We start from the raw sequence: 16,565 nt of genomic DNA on the forward strand, positions 1-16,565 counted from the left end.
CTCGCCTTCCAGGATGGGGACCGCGTGATCCTCACTGTGCCTGGTTGGAGACACTACAAGATATGGCTGCCAACCGATGTCAGTGGCGTTCTTGTTGTCAGTTTCTATCCAGATTGCCTGAGTGAATGTCTGGAGGTGTAGGCACCTCGGAATGATTGTGTTAAGCTAGCACTAAGTCCCTCCCCCATCCACCTTTATTCTTTTCTTCACAATAAGGCTTTCAAACAAGTCATGGTTGTACGGCAGTGAAGCATCGGTGTTGAACACTGATGTCATACTGTCGATGATATGATGATGATACAGACATTAGAAGGCTTTAACGTGGATCAGATCTTTTGTGGTTAGAAAGTAATTATTTTGGTTTATTTTTCTGGGCGACCGTTAAGACACGGAAAGATGTTTAGGGGAATAGCAGAGGGGGCGATCGGACTGCACTGGTCGATGGGTGGGGAGGGTTGAGGTGGATGGTTGGTGAGAGAGGCGCACATGATACTTCCCGGTTTCCGAAACCAAAGGGGTTGCGTTGAGATACCACAAATTGAGCGTTTGATGAAGTCTGTCCTGCAATTCAGTGGGGGGACGTGAGGTTTTGTTCGAGTATCATGGCCCTAGCCGATGAACAGCGAGGCAGCGGTTGTCAGTTTCCTCTGGGGACCCTTCTGGAGCCGATCACTAAACATTGACCCGTTTGGCTTCACGGAGCTGGTCTGGACCGAGGACACATGGAGTAAGGCATAATTGTCTGATTCCATGTGCAGCTGCGCACAGCGAAGATATTTAGACTGTATTTAGTGATGTGCCGGAGGTTTTTATGACCGTCATTTCTCGAAGAAAGGCTGTACTACTGCTTCCACAACTATGAACATGCTGGTCACCTTGGAAAAACACCGTACTGCCCTCACACTAACCCAGAGGATAGAAGTAATTTATGCCCAGAATGGCTCGTAGTGCGATTTATCGTAGCACGGGTACTCACTGCTTTTCGTAGGGATTAATCTCCGTTGGTTTTCCTGACATAGTTGGACATTAAGGAAACAAGATCCAGCCAATATAGCACTGAAGTTCGATCATGACGACAAGGTGAAAACTTTAGGTTGGGTGTCACAGATACACGAGGCGATATGGTTGTGTTTAGAGCGCCAAGTTTCTAATCGTAGGGTCGGTGCTTCGACCCCGACCTCCGCCTCCCGACTTTTCCTGTCTAGACTTGAGCAACCTAGCAGTACCCTAAACCTCGTGTTTCCTTCGGGTGGTACGGCAGTTAGGCACCAAAATGGTGCTACAGCTGAATAGCATAGGTACGCAATGGAGGCGATGGCTTTTGTGCGAGACCACCAACGGCTGCATAACACTTATCTGTTACGGCCTGTCTCGTTTCACGGAAACGGCAGTTACCAAGGCGACTGAGTTGACTGGTGAGGGTTTTCATGCCTCAATACCAAACCATGAACTGAGTGTCCCCGGGTCATCTTTATCCGATGCAAAGATGGGCGAAGAGGGCACTACGAGTCAAAAGGTCCACACGCATGGCCTGAGCACTGGGCACTAGCTGGAAAGTCCTTCCACAAGGTGCAACCATGCCAGGAAGACCAAAGGGGAGCAGTCAGACCAACAGCAGCGGAACCCCGTACTACGAGTAACCATGTTACGAGGCGGTCTGGGGGTAAAGTCGTCTGCGACAAAGGTGTGAAGGCAGTAAGGTATTCCCCCCCAAGCGACGAGCATGTCCATATTTACGGGCTCATCCGTCAAGCAAAAGGCACTGAGATTGTGATCCTATCAGGCGATATGAATGCTCAAGGTTGTCTTAGCTCCTTGGAATCACACTTGGGTGGTCGATTCGGAGTCGATACTTGCCGCATAGACAACGAAGGTCGAGTCCTTCAGTTGTGTTCTAATCATGAACTGTTTATGGCAAGTACGAACTTTTAACATAAACGTTCGCACTGCGTAATCTAGCGGCCACCAACCGCAAGTCAACCGTGGTCCCGGTTGGACCACGTGGCCATCAGCCACCGGTGAAGAGCCACAATTCAAGACTGTCGTCCCTTCTGGGGCACACCACTTGATTCCGATCACACCAGTGTATGTGCACGCCTGACGGTTCGTTTTCCTTCAGGCCCTCGCAAATCAGCAAGAAACTTACCAATATTGTCCTCGGAGAACTACCATAGCTCAGTAGTACCGATCTGAGCTAACTCAAAAAACGCCACAGTGAAGCAATACTGCGCTGACATTGAGTGCGTGGATGAAGTATGGCAAAATATGAAAGGAGCTAAGTTGGCGGCGTTCGGTGCTGTCTGTCCGACCTCTCCCAACCGACCACAAGACCACTGGATGTCGTCGAGGTTGCCATCTATGGTTGATGTCAGAAGAGCCATACCATCAGGCAACGAGTACGACGGCGCACGCAAATCCCTCAAACGCTAAATAGTAAAGAGCCTAAGGAAAGACCGAGAGCCCCGGTGGACATCAAAAGCTCGGGAGATGAAGAAGGCCTTTGCTACGGGAAACAGCCGTGCCCTATATCAACTGATACGATCGAGTGGCCCTAGGAAAGCAACGGTCAGCGAAACGGCAAGTAAAAAAGATGGCTCATTAATTCCCTCGCAAAAAAGTCGACTGGAAAGATGGACCGAACACTTCGAAGAGCAGTTCAGCTGGCCTCCGGCAATACAGCCTGTAGAGATAGCGCATACGGCCGAACGGGATGTAAACCATGACCGCCCATCGGAAGAAGAAATAAGGTAGGAGATAGCCCTTCTATAACGTGGGAAGGCACCAGGACCGGACGGTCTGTATCGAGCCCTCTTCAAAGAAGGCGAAAAGTTTCTGGTGACCTATCTAACAAAGCTTATTGGTACCAGAGAAAGTGCCTACAGAATAGGGCATGTTGACGGTTATCCCCATCTTCAAAAAGGGTACACGGACGCTGTGCGAAAACCACCGTGACATCGAAGGTGCTCCCTGGTCTTATCCTTCGAACGTTGCCTGAATAAAGGGGAACACATCCGTGAAAACCAAGCTAGGGTCCGTCCTGCAAGAGGTTGCATTGATCACATCTTCACCCTCCGACAGATTCTTGAACGGCGACACTGCTTCCAGCAACCAATAATGGTTTTCCTTCGTGGCTTAAAAGCTGACTTTGACGCTGTGGAGAAAAGGTGCCCCCCCATAAATTCTTGACCCCCCTTAAGACGCCGTACGCTAAATCTCGCGGATGTGTGAAGGTCCATGGGAAGCTCTTGGCCGAGTTCATCACATCAAGTGGTGTCAGGCAAGACTGTCTGCTCTCACCTTCCCTTTTCAACTTCGTCACGGATGCGATCATGGAAGAATCACTACCAGCCTCTAATGCCTGTGAGGTCGAAGTGCTCCCGGGGCGTCCGTTCACAGAAAAAGACAACCCTTCTTGGATGACGCCGTGGTAATGCAAACAATATGAAATAATCTAAATAATTCCGACTCACGGTTTGACATGTGCTTCACACCTGCAAAGTGAAAGGTGCTACTGCAAGACTGGGTGGGTTCGAACCCTATCCTCAGGCTTGCGGATGAGCCGATTGAGGTGGAAGACAAATTTGTTTACTTGGACAGCTGTATCAGTTCCAGTGGTCTTGCGAAAGAATGTGTTTCCAGCCCGATTGGGAAAGCCAGAGCAGCTTTTGTGAATCTGCGTCACCTGTGGCGTGGGCGTGACATCAGCTTATCCGTCAAGGGTCGAGTTTACAATGCTGCAGTGCGCTCCATATAACTATATGGATCAGAAATCTGGCCACTGCGTGCCGACGATGTCAAAAGTCCTCCAGTGTTTGTTCGCCAACATCTTGAGACCGCTCGAGGCTGCTGGGGACAAGGATAAGTACTTCGGATGGTATACGGAAGAAGTAACTCACCCTCGATAGATGAACTGATCGCACTGCATAGGTTGCGCTGGCTTGGTCACGTGCTGCGTATGCCAGTCGACCGACTTCCTCGAAGGGTTCTTTCTGGACAACCATGTGCCAGAGACAGCGAGGTATGAAGGCCATTACCAGCACACAACTGCGCTGGTCATTGCCGTCTTTTTGGATGGGAACCCTGAGGCGGGCCACATCAATGTTAGAGACATGATCAGCCATGTCACTATTATCACAACTTTTCGACTTTGCATTTTTGTGACTTATGAGGAGTTTATTAAAGGCTCCGTAGTATTTTAATAATTAATAGAACCTTAGTTTGGTTTATTTGCACTGCAACAGCGTTTTCAAGGGTTTGTTCCAGTCGCTCTCCGTGGAGAGCGACGCAAAGACGCGTCTTTGCGTAAGGTTTAACGCTTTTTTAAATATAATCCCCGGCGACTTACACGGTCTGTACATGCATGTGATGGTGGTGTTGTTGAGACAAATCAGTGATACCTAAAGTGCCATTCTGCTACTTCGTGTAACCATACAGTCTAACGTGAGGTATTTATCGCGCAAGCCCGATTTGTACAGAAGATCGGGTCTTTCACCATGACTTCTCGCGTCGGGCTGTTCTTGTCGTTTTTACCGCGTTCTTTATGACCACTTCACCTCTACATTCTGTCTAGGACCGAATAATACATACATTCTGCGTGTTTTTGCACTTTTGGTTCAGTTAACCTATCTTCCCGATTATTTAGGTCGATAAAAGCCCAGGTAGTCCGCAGGTGCACAAGCCAAGCTCGCGCAAATGGTTGGCTGGACCCAAACCTACGAACACTAGCCGACGGCTCAGCCACTTGACAGATGTTTCCACCAATGGCTGCTTGCGGCTCGATGGACTAGTGGGATAGGCTTGGGTGCAGAATCTGAGGTGTTCGCGTCCGACTGCTTTCGACATTCTCCGTAGGCACGTTTCTTCCCAGACCAACACTGTTGGGCTGAAATTCATATTCGGCATGAAGATCTGACTGAATAAGGTAAAAGCAAGTTAGAGCTCCGAGTGCGAAAAGGCTTGGATATTTAGTTAGGTTTGAAGCGAGAATACCGAAAGTGCAAATGTTGAGTTCCTGCCAAAATTTCATTGGAAGAAGAGTGGCTAGTCAGAATCGGGTCAGGTGGGGAAAGGGAGGTCGACGAAAGGCATCTCAGTGTAGGTGGATGCGTCTCGTGATGTAAAGTTTACTTATCCATTTTATAAACGTCAAAGTGCGCATGTTTCACGAGGAGGAGGGATTTCCTGGAAGAAATACTAAATTGTACCAGACTATTTTCTCCGCTTCACTGAAAGTTTATCTTTCCTTAATTCGGGCGATTTAACCATTTAACTCGTTTTTTATTGGCGCTCAGGGAGCCCACTAGCCGCACGATGCCCTTAGCTGCGAAATCTTTTGGAGAGAATAGGCATTTTGCGCCAAAATGTTGCATTTTGTTGCGTATGTGCTCAAATTGAAAACCGTACTAATCTACTTTCATATTTCGTCGGCTCACAAAATTACATCGCCCACTGGAACGATCACACATCCGGCTGAAAAAAAATTTACTTAATACTTTACCAGCATGCCTGATACCCCAAATGCCTAGATGGGTCTTAAGGGTTTGGACTGGTATTCTGAACGCAATGTTCTGTCTGGTTTGGTCCATCAGGCGCACGTTGGGGCATTCAGCTATTCAATTTTATTGCGAATACCTAGCTCCGGCGCGCAGATGCAGTTTGAGTAAGCGCTCTTCCCGGGTTTTGCGCAGGCAATGAATCGGAATGCTGCCTTGCGCATGAATCGCATGCTGCCCGCGTCGGAGGTCGATGCACCCATAAACCAAACCGAAACAAATTTTTGGCTGGTCCGATTCACCTGGCCCATTCCATAACATATGAATAATCCCTTCGCGGCCTAGCTGCTCAGCAGAGGTTTGCACCATCAGACTCTCGTGGCTCGATGGCCAAGCAGGATTGGCTTCCGCGCACGGGCCAGTAGTACATGGTTTAAATCCGGGCGACGTCGTCCGAATTCTACTTGACTTTCCCAATTAACACGCTCTCATACGACACTACGGCTTTTGCTATCAGTTTTGTACAGCATAAATATATTTAACCAAGATGAAGGCAACCTGACGTTCCGAGTGCGAAAAGTCTTAAATATGCATATATATCAAAACTACACTTTTGTGTGAATTGGGATGTCCAAAACCACAAATGTCGATTTCACGCCAAACTTTCATTGAAAGTATTGATATGGGTAGTCAGAGGCACGTTGTCTGAATGAAAGGTCGGAGGAGATTTAAAGGTGCGCGGATACATTTTGTGATGTTTGGATTACTTGTTTATTTTATAAACATCAAACTAGATATTTTACGCGAAGAAGCAGAGATTGCCCTGGAGTGAATTTTTTCGAATGGTTTCCCGCTATTTTCTCGCTCGCACTGACAGCCTTCCCTTAGTTTATGCGATTTGATTATATAACTCGTTGTTTCTTGGCTTGTGCACGAATGCAGCTTGAACGCACGCGCTTCCGTACTAGTGCACAACCGACCAATCAGAATGCTGGCCAGTGCTAGAATCGCATGCCGCCCAAGCCATGAGCCACGTTCTTGTAGCGTGGGATGTCAGGAAGTCAGCGGTATTCGACGTTCGAGAGGACGGCACACGTCAGTTCTGAAATGTGCAGATATACGGACTGGTATTAATGAATCCACACAGTATACACAGCACACATGCGCACAGGTCGGGTGGAACAAGGGAGAAGGCCGGAGTGTGGTAACGACACACGTGTATTGACCGAAACCGATGATCCACGCGCCCTCAAGGTCAGTCCAGGAGTATTCACCGATCGCTGGATTGAAACGGATGATCGTGGTGTTCGTTCAAGGTTTCTGGGTCGGTACTGGTCTCGTCGCGCAGCTGCTTGCGTTCGCCTGAAAGGCGCAGGGGGGCTACGCCTTGGGACTGTGCATGAGTCTGCATGCTTTCTACCGGGAGGATTCACATAGAAACCTAACGGTGCTTTGGACTGGTTACCAGATGTGGTGTGGACAACAGTCCGAGGTTATTGCGGCCAGCTAATACCCGGGATGAAAGAAATCTGCCTGATGAATGTGTGCACTCCGAGCTTCAAAATCTTTTTACCATGCCCCCGCCGTGGATTGGCTTGATCAACGGTAAAAACCCGTTAGCCAAGCTTTGTTCAAACAGGGAATAAGTAAAAATTAGGCCCTCTCGGGGGCGACGATACCAAAAGGAATGAGGTCCAGCACCGCGAAACGCGCTTCCTGGTCCACGAATTTGGGACTGGCGACCATTTTTTAGTACTCGTTGAAACCGCCCAGTGAGGATTACTTCTCTCTTGCGTCCTCAGTTGAAAACCTGGTTGGCATATTCAAGGAATGGTCTGGCGTGGGTCCAAAACAGTGACTGAAAATTCCCTGCGAGTAGTGGGGGTAAGGTTTGCCGAATCGTTCTTCAGACAAAGAATGCTTTTTGAGCCGTTGTGCTGTGAGAACATGTTTGAAAATAATCAGTTTACCAAATCATTTTCATATCTATCCTCGAGACGAATCTTGGTTCATTCCAATCACGCACCAGAAAGGCTTTTACTGAGTCTACTCCTAGTGACATATGGACGCATTTTCATTTGCATTCATTTGGTGAGCACTGCTATTGGCTCCACAGGATTTCAATTCGTCCGCAAAACGTAGGCATTGATCCCGAAAAACATCTTGAAGGTCTTCGACGTAGATAGAAAACGGAAATGATCCTGAGACGGAGCGGTGAAGAACTCGAATGGATAGCGGTGCCGAAAATTTTTGGGATGAGCCCACCTGCACCGGTAATGATCTGTCTGATGTGAATATCTAATCCAGCCTAAATCTCTTTGGCTCCCATGGGATTAGACATTGTTGGGCAGCAAGACGTGAAGGATTCGATCAAATGATAACACTGTATCCAATATGAGCATTCGTCCTACGTTTGGTTTAAGCTCTCCATACGTACGAACAGGTTCGCCACACAACAACGGTTTGGAGGATCATGTGTTGAACTGCGGATATCAAATTCTTGGTGGCGAGGCGACTTAGGGTGCCCGCATCAGGATGCGTTTCATAGCTTTGCCTGGCTAATAGGCCGGTAGCTGCCCAGCGATATTCTGTCCCCTGATTTGTAGACTGGCACGACAATCGTTTAAAGCAGACGAAAGGTTGTCTTTCTCATGGGGCTGACGAAACACTGTGGAAATGCTTTCTCACTGTGAGCAACGTTTCTCTCAAAATCTCCGTGGGGCATTTTCTGAAGCAGAATATACGCTGGAACAGTGTTCTCCGTGGACTTCAGATACCAGTATCGGGCCACTTAAAAAAAGGCAGCCGGCCTATTTCACCGGCGTTATCCCCTTGGGCGAAGCTAACTATCTTGGCTTGTTTTTGTATGATTCAGCGGTTCCGCATTTTGAAAAATACCAGCTAGTCCCTGGCGTCACCTGCGGTTATCTTTTGGGAGAATGCTTGGGACCTCTTACGCAGAAAACGACGAATCCGCATGGGTGGTTTTTGGTCCATCCGACTGCCGCTGGATTTTTGGAGGAACACATCATTGTCCTCAGGAAATTCCAGGACAATGGTCCAGCGTAACTCTTTCACTGAAGCTGGTCTCGGTTTCAATTACCCAAGGAAGCTAGTCATTTATGAAAAGTGTGCCTGATGGAACTTGTTTCCACAGTGTATCATATGAAGTTGCAGAGGCGTTATCGGAGGGGGGAATGGGGATGTGAAGGGCTATATGTTTTACGAATCTCATCCCATGCCTTCATATTTCCAAGCTTTGAACTTCGGCAATGCCCGGTTCGGATGTTCTGGTTAGCTGTTATTCACTCCACCTGGCCCATGATCTAAAACCACGGGATCCCTAAGCGGACCAAGAAAACCTGTGGTCTCATATCGGCTCCGTTTCAGCTTGTTTCTTCGACCAGCCTGAAATGAGTCCCGCTGCCCAATTAACTACACACCCTAGCCGAATCATCTTAAGTATGGCGTCCGGTACAGGGCTGTCCAAAAACGGGAGCATGCCAGGCGAGTGATGGCGCTGCGCTGCCATACTCAGTTTGATGGCACACCCGCAACTGTTCCATTCCACCTCATGGCAGTGCCCTATTGCACACCCATTCCATTGACAGCATATACGAAAAACTCCCCACCTAACCCAAACTGCCTCCATGACATATTCACTCCAACCTGTTGGACTATTGATTCGAATTCACTCATCTCTGTGTTTATGTGTGCCCATGTCCCCATCCAACCTAACCCCTGCACATGACTTCCCTATAGCAGTGCAACCAGTGAGTCTGTTTATTTTCAGATTGCACCACAATTTTGAGACTAAACTTGTTATGTTTTCCAATTCGAATTATCCCGTTTCCACTTCCACTTTTGCTCGTTGTGACTCCGGCCATTTACCCAACCACCCATGGTCACTCACGACTAGCAATGGCTTTCCAATTTTGGTTCATGTCAGCCGACTAAGTCTTTGAATTGGCCTGACCTCATGCCTATTGTACCCTGCAAGTTTTGAGGGAAATGTATTATCATTATTTCATCAAACGCTTCCCACTGTTTGTTACATTGTCCTCTTTTCGCGCAATCGCCACTACCCGTAAACGCGAAGTCATGCTCCATTCCGACTGTGAACATATGATCATGCCAGACGGTATGCCACCCACAAGTTGGGAAATACATTATTATTATTATTATTATTATTATTATTATTATTATAATGAAGCGACGTCATCTGTCTTCCCGGGTTTCGAGTCAGCTCACAAGATTGGGCAGACGTCTATCGAGATCTCCGCATTAGAGATATTTGGCGTGAGCCTTGTCTCTTCAATGCAATCATGGACAGCTATTCAAGACGATCTGACTGTTTAGTTTCGGGAACTTTGTTGGAAAGACTGGTCAGTTTGTTAAAAATCAGTTCAATACTAGCTTTGACGCATTCGAGGGTGAGGATCCGAGAGCTTTACCACCAGCGAGGTTACCAAACCTAAGAGCTGTAAATCGGGTAGTAGCCTCTGCGGCGCAATTGCCTGCTTCCAATCTTGGTGTGTCCGTAAGCTCCTCTCCGCTTGCAGGGGTTCTCCGTCCACTTAGAATCCAGCCCGCGCGGATATTTTGCCTTTGGCAGGCGTTTTTCCCTCGTTGTAAAAAAATTCAACGGCTGATACTCTCAGATTGTTTGTGCGACTGGATCTAATTATTGGTTTGTTTCCCAACTTGTGTGCAACATGCCGGTTGAGGCATGACAGGGTCGTCACAACCTGGAGGCGACAGGTAACAAGACAACGGAGAGGAAGGTGCAAACAAAGGGACATGCTTAATACGTGAAAAGTCAGATATGGGAACCGAAATAACTAAGGCAGTGGGCATGAGGGACGGCTTTTCAAGAATGCAGCCGGCCGACACAAGTTAAAGTTGGAAACCATTGCAGGCCACGAGTGACGTTGAGCGGTTGAGTAGATGGCCAGGGGAAAAGGGAGCAAAAGTCGAGATAGAAGAATCCGAAGGAGGGACAAATTGCAAGTTTTGTCTCAAAAATATGGCTTGTTCTTCAACGATTTGCGGTGGTTTCTTGGGCTTTTTGGCCACGTTCGACAGGCAAAGTGTCTCTTTGAGGCCATGTTGGGTCATTTAACTTGTATGGGTCGCCAAGGGTCGTTAATTTTGACGGTATCCCCAAAGAATTGTTTTTAAAAAGCCGAACCTTAAACCTAACCCGCAGTTTTTTGATGTGGCGACTTTTACGCCGCTTATTTGATCGCAGTCGCATTGATTTTACGCTTGTGTGATCTCCCTCGTAGTCCGTGATCAGAAGGGCCTATTCGATGTAGGTGAGAGTTAACAGTACATTATTGCCCGAATTGTGGCTTTGGATAACAGAGTTGTGTCCGCAATCGGACAGGCAGGTTTTGAGAAAGTGGAGCTGTTTTTTGACTGTTTTGCATATTCCGTGGTTTTGTGGTTCTTACAGAATTTCCCAACGTCTAGGCCAACGTTTGTGGTAATTTGTTGGTAGGGTTATCTGCTTGTCGCCGCATAGTTGACACAATCCAATTGGAACCTTTGAATCTGGTTTGAAGTAAAAGCCGCGCCACTGTCATCCGGTAAGGATATAAGCGATGATTATTCGGCGTATTTTGGACATCGCGTCCTTGTGAGTCTTGCCTCTTCACAAGCATGGCTCTGCGACAGCTGAGTAGAAAGTGCATCCTATCATCGTGGCCATTTGTGTCAGCGTGCTTTTAGGTGAACGAGGGTCTACAGCCACCGTCTGCTTCACCATAAGTGCGAAATCGGTCTATTTCTCACCAAGCGTGAGCTTGTTTTGCAACTCCCCTCTATGACCGCCGTAGCCCAGTTTTTGTGCATCTAGAGTGCGCCGTGGGCTAGACGCACGCCGAAAATTTCTCTGAAACCGTGGTTCGAAGGAGGAAAACTTTAACATAAAGTTTTAACATTTGATGGTAATTTTTCGGGCGTATGAGATCTTCCCAAACGGCCGCAGTTTTGTTGAAAGTTGTTTAAATCTACTCAATCCACACGATATTCAAGACCCGGGATTTTCATATTTTAAATGGCTGCTATGGCTGAGCATGTGGATACGGTGGATGATTTTGTGGAGAATTTAGCTCGCCAAAGTTTTTTCTCATTCAATGCATTTCAAGTCGCCTTGAAAGAGTACCAGACGAAACATTTCGTTGTTTTCGTCTGTACAGACTCCAAAAAGAGCAGCAATTCGCTACTTTTGTATGAAAAAGCCTCCTACCGTTGCAGCAGACATCCCTGCAGACGAAGCAGAAGCCGTGGAATTCGTCGCACCTAGTAAGTTAATGGTTGACTGTGTATACGTTGTAGCACACGTCGTACTGATTGTCCGGCAAGGTTCCACGTTCGCCGGTACCATGACTGCTTGAGGGTTACTTCCTACTACCTGGAGCACAACCATCCACGCAGCAAGTTTATTTTTGACAGGCTCCCCATCAACCGGCGACTGACAAATGATGAATTAAAGGAGTGTTCTACCCTTTTGAAATACGGTGCTCCGTCATCGGAGATTCGGCAGTACGTCGCCGACCACTTTGGAAAGGTACTCACTATCAAGGATGTGCGTAACTATCGCGTCAAGTGTCGACCCCCATTGTTAAGTAGGTCGTTGGTTACCTTTTAGTTGGTTTCTTAGATGACATGTCGTCCATCATAGCCAAGTTTCGAGAGTGCGGTCGCGTGCTGCTGGTGGAATCGGAGGGTGGCAGATATAGTCACCTGTGCTTTTCTCGAACGCAGCAGATAGCACTCTTTAGACGTTTCCCGGACGTTGTAAACGTTGATGCTACACACGGTACTAACCGTCTTGGGTAAATAAATTTCGAGCCACTGACGTTCGCTGTTAAGTTACAAGCTTTATACATTCCTTGTGACAGATGGCATGGGGATCGGTCGACCCGTAATGTATGCCTTTGTCGAAAGCGAGCATTTTGCGCCATTGCGCAAGCTGTTCAGCTTGTTCAAGGATATGATGGGTGGACAATATGCAGTCAAAACGTTCGTCATGGACAAAATGACTTCACAGATGCGGGCTGCCAAAGCTGTATTTGGCTGCGACGTAATGCTGTGCTATTTTCACGCACGGCAAGCCATCCGGAAGCACGTATGTTTCATAGCTTTGGTGTAACTTTTGCAGACAATTTCCAACCACAGTCGACACATATTCCACCGCATGGCCCGCTTTGATAATGCAGCTGAGTAAGTGACTGTGCACCAAACACTAATCCCGTAGATTTCGCCACGATTTGCAAATCTTGAGGCGAACAGATCCTAGTTTTGTCTCTTATTTGACTGCCCACTGGCTCCACATCACTCGAAAGTGGGCCATTCATGCACAACGTGGGTTGGTACATTTTGGGAATGTGACCAACAACCGCCTGGAGAACGCCAACGGGCGTTTGAAGAGGCGCGTGCATCACTCAGATAGCCTAGAGCATGCCGTTCTGAAGGTCGCTCATCACAGCGAATGGCTAATGCGGGAATATGAAATGCACACCACTTATTGTTGTGACCGTCGAGAAATTCGGGAGGGAGATATCTACGTTCTACGTGTGGTTTCCCGGATGACGACATACGCCGCTAATCAGGTTCTCAGGCACATTGGAATATGCACGCCAAATCTGCTATACAAGCAGACAGATCGCTTCAAGGTGAGAAGCCCGTTGTTAGTAACAGTCAGTTTGTGGTACAAACCCCCAAATGTTCTCAGACAGTAAACACCTCGGCCGGAACCTGCACGTGCATATTTTACCAATCAATGTGGCTGCCTTGTGTACACCTATTTTCAGTATTCAGAGGCCACTCGTTCCCATGCGGTAAGTTGATTGATCGAACATGCAGTGTCTAGGTCAATTTCCAATCCATCAAAGGTGGCTTGCTGAATATAACTTACCGGAGGAAGGAGTACCTTTATCTCTGGTTCCAAAGCCAGATCCATCACCAATAGAGCATTTGCACAAGCAGCTTGATCGGTTGGTTGGCAAACTGAAGCTGCTGGATCCGCGTAAGGCTGCTGGGTGCATGAAGCGTCTGATTGTCCAAAGCCAGCTGATGTTACGTCAAAATGCAATTAGTGCACAGGACAACCAGCCTCTGGTGTTAGATGGCAACCGCAAACAACCACGGTGGCGTTCGACGTCAAACGACGCTGTTCCCTGTGGTCTCTGTGGCCAGCCAACTGACCCTGCTGATTGGTGGTGTCAACGTGATCGACTTCCATATCACCGTTATTGCTGCGGCAATGAGCCCTGCCCGCTGTGTGGAGAAAATCTTCAGGCGCGTCCACCAAGTGAGTGCACATGTATAAATTAAGCTATTCCCATTAGTTGCCGGTCAGTCTACCTACCGTTCAGCTAAAAGAGCTTGCTTTGATGTTGATCTTGATCGGTCCATGGAGGACAAGCCGAGTGTGCCCCGTAAGACAGTCGCAATCAAACTGTTTTGTCCAATTTCGGAGTTGATGGAGACCGGTAATTTGAGGCCTAATTTTTTAGCATACGCTTTGCAGACCTCGCTTTCGAATCCCGTGATGACGAGGAATTCGTGTGATTGTAACTCGAAGGCCCCAAATGCCGATTCAATGAACCCATGGCAATCCGCAACGACTATACATTTATCCCTCATCACGGTAATGGGAATTATGAACCACTAGGTAAGCAAACAAATAAAATTCCATTACATCCAGATGCTTAAGTGCTGTTCCAGAAGGTTAATTGCTTGCCCATTTTCCGTTTCAGAATCCTTGTTCCGTGAAGTGGATCTTAAGAACATGAAAAATGGAGGGACTACCAATTAAGCTTGTATCAGTGATGCCAATGAATAAAATGCAATTCGCCAATGGTGTTTTCGTAAATTCATGGCGGGCGCATTATCAACGCGTGGAGTTATGAGTATGGAGCGCCGTCGTTGGCGATTGTATTACGTTGCTGTGCATAGGTGAGGCCCCATTATCTGCGTCGCGAATAGCAGTTACGCTAAGTAGCCGAGGTGAACGACAGCTCATTGTTTCGGGTAATGGAGGGAGTGGTTGAGGGGGTACAATCAAGAGTAGGATTTGGGAGCGCGCTATCAAAATGGGTGGTGATTGCATTTTGACAGGCGATGACCACCGTTGATCGTTGGGTTAGTCTATTATGTGTTGTCGGGGCATTATGGTTAGCTACGAGCATGTGTGCGGGCCTGGCAGTTACTATAGGTAGTCACGTAGGTTACGTCAAATACAGTTGCGATGTTTACTGAAGGTAGCAAACATAAACGGCATCGAGTAAGTATGAGTATGACGATGAATAGCCAAGTTAGGTGACTTCGAGTACAGTTGTGAGTATAACAGGCTGTCAGATTATGCTATCACTCATAGTTGAGTCCCTGTTTATACTGGTCGGCATATATATTTGAGTGATGTTTACTGTAGGTAGCGAAGATAAGCGGCATCGCGTATAGTATGAAAGACCCTCAGCTTTATACTAAGCGTTGCACATAGACTCAGTTGCTGCAATTACGATAAGCAGCCAGGGTAGGCGATATCAAGTGCGGTTACGAGTATGACGGGCAGCCGTTGGTCGTTAAGACGTCACGCATAGCCCAGGCCTACTAAACAGCGTCGCATATAGGCACTGGCCTACCAGTTTCAATAAGTAGTCAAGGTAGACGATATCGCGTACAGTTTTGAGTATTTGGTTAATCGGTCGCCATTAGATTAGGTATGTGTGTACAAGGACACTGACTCAACAGGTACGATCAACAGCCAAGTTAGATGACCTCGAGTACATTTGTGTGTATAACAGGCTGCCAGATGTGGCTATCATGCATATCTGAGGCCTTATTTTTACCAGTCGGCATATAAATTGTACTGATGCTTACTGTAGCTAGCGAAGACAAGCGGAATCGCGTATAGTTAACGGCATACAAGACCGTCATTGACCATTGGATTATGCTACTCTGCATAGGTGCAGTCTCATTATCAACGTTGCACATAAACGCGAGCCTAGCAGTTAAAACAAGTATTCGAGATGAGTGAAAACTAGTAGAGATACGAGTACAGGGGGCCGTCGTTGCTCATTGGATTGGGCTGCCGCTCATATGTGGGGAACCCTAATTAGTGTCGCACATATACACGGATTCAGCAGCTACATTAGGTAGTCGAGGCGGCTACCATCATCGTGGTGACCGCTTCATGATTGGTGGTCACCATCTATAGGACGTCATAGTTATAATAGGAAAGACGCTCACATCATTCTGGCAGCACTGTATTATCTACAAGCTAGCTATGCACATCTGGGAAAGAGGATCACCCACATGTGTCCCTCGCACTGCCACTGCAAGTTTGTGTTGTTATCTAACTTTATTGCACTTATGGAACACGAGATCCATGGGGAAAATATCTTGTGAGCAGGTTCACCAAGCAAAAATATCACATTGGTTAAATCTGAAGTGTCTAAAGCAAACAAACGCCTGCGACTGATCCCATAGGGTGGCATTTGTACTAAATACTCTTAAGATGTTATGTGTATTCTTCAGGAACACCGCGGAACGCCAAAGTATGCTAAAGTGCGATTTCCTGTTTTATGTAGCGTAAACCGGCAAAAAATGCAAATAGGCGATGGTCAGTGGCTTTGACATTTCGCTCACTTAAACAAAATGCTACGTGCAACATTTCACAGGAAGGTGCAAATTGATTAGACTAACTTCACATAAAAATGGCAACTTCGGAAACCCTATAGTTTCGGCGAACTCAATTTCGGCGTGTCAATAGCCTGCGGCCTAGAGTGCCACCCTTGGATATACGCTTGATTTCCGCGCGGCCTCTTTGAATGCTGTAAGCACGCGCCAAATCACAAGCTGTCCGCTTTTCCTCAATAAAAGGAATCATAATCATTTTTTGTGAAGAATTCATGGACGAGCTACTGTGCCAGTTTTGTTAGCGTGATTATTTCCAAGAACAATCTCCACATGGTCACCCTACTCCCCCATGTGCCTATCCACTAGAGACGCCGTGGCGGTTTCGACTGCCTCAACAAAATACTGGATAACCCTCTCCGTGGC

Source organism: Opisthorchis viverrini (genome assembly GCF_000715545.1).
Source record: "Opisthorchis viverrini unplaced genomic scaffold opera_v5_307, whole genome shotgun sequence".
Lineage (NCBI taxonomy): Eukaryota > Metazoa > Platyhelminthes > Trematoda > Opisthorchiida > Opisthorchiidae > Opisthorchis > Opisthorchis viverrini.